At 36.6% G+C, this 1,219-nt stretch overlaps 1 protein-coding gene across 1 annotated transcript in view; it reads left to right on the forward strand.

The window, feature by feature from the left end:
- Positions 1–784, forward strand: part of LOC111392469 — a 37,720-nt gene extending 36,936 nt beyond the window's left edge. The window contains exon 51 of the mRNA XM_023017818.1: positions 11–784. The gene's annotated coding sequence lies outside the window, so the exon portion shown is untranslated. The remainder of the gene's footprint in view (positions 1–10) is intronic.
- The last annotated feature ends 435 nt before the right edge of the window (positions 785–1,219 follow it).

Genomic DNA, 1,219 nt, shown 5'->3' on the forward strand with positions numbered 1-1,219 from the left:
TTATTTTGAGGTGAATATAGCTGCAGTATGCTATCATGATGCTTTGGCAAGCTTGGTTATCATTGGTTTCTGCTTTGTGATATTTAGATGTTGGTGAAAAATACGGATTATTGGTGCTTCAGGTCAGAGGTTCGATTGGTTTCTGATTCAATACTGAATTGCAAAGTTTATTCAGCAGAGGAGCACTCGAGGCTTTTCCATGAAAAATTTGAGATTTTTGCTTTTCCATGGATGGTCGAGCAAACATTTCAGTGAAGAAGATGATGTTGAAATGGTTGAGGGGAGAGACGAAGTTCCATATCTTTTCAACTTTGTTGTATGTGAAAGTGAAGTTGGAAAGAACACGGAAATACTTGTGGCATACCAAGTTGAATACCCCTACACTCATGTTTGGTACGCAGGATTCAACATCTTTCTATCTTAACAATATCTAGCACTCTATTAATCACCGTACCTAACAAGCCGAAATGACATATCATGGACATGTTAGGGCCTTTTTTAGCCTTCTATCACATGTAGAAGGTATAAAATTATATGCTTCTGACTTCGATATGTTTTTATTAGATATAGTAGGGAGCCATGGGGGACAATCCTTTGTTTCTTGTCCCTTTATTTCTCTTTTTGGGATATATAAGCAAATAAATTTCAAGATTTCATAGAATGCATACATTCACTGCATGTTGATGTGAAGGCCAAAAATTCAACTTGTATTTCATGTTTAGTATTGTAAGTGTTGTTTAATCCAACATGCTAACAATAATGTTATTAGAATACTAATTTTTCAGCTACTGTTTATGAAAATTTCGTATATTGAAATGGATTCTTATGAAGTGATTTTCTTCAAGAAGTCTGAGCTAAGAATACAAATCTGTACACCAACATTCTAAGTTTCAGTACCCAGTGAGACAGCGTGGGGTGAAAGCAGTGAAGCCCTTGGTTGTCTCTCTATAAAATTAAACGCTTTAATTTTCATATTTATTTTCAATTAAACATTTATGTAATAATATTTTGCACGTAAATTTAAAAAACAACCTTGCTCCTTGCCCCGGGTTGGGGAGAGGGTCAGGGACAGGTGCGCTATAATATTTTGCACGTAAATTTAAAAAATAACCTTACTCCCTGTCTTGGGTTGGGGAGAGGGTTAGTGGCGCCCCTGTCTTCCTCCCTGTCCCCAACCCGGGACGGAGAATTATTCTTTAAAAAAGAATGCACTCCTTTG

Source organism: Olea europaea, unplaced genomic scaffold (genome assembly GCF_002742605.1).
Source record: "Olea europaea var. sylvestris unplaced genomic scaffold, O_europaea_v1 scaffold933, whole genome shotgun sequence".
NCBI lineage: Eukaryota > Viridiplantae > Streptophyta > Magnoliopsida > Lamiales > Oleaceae > Olea > Olea europaea.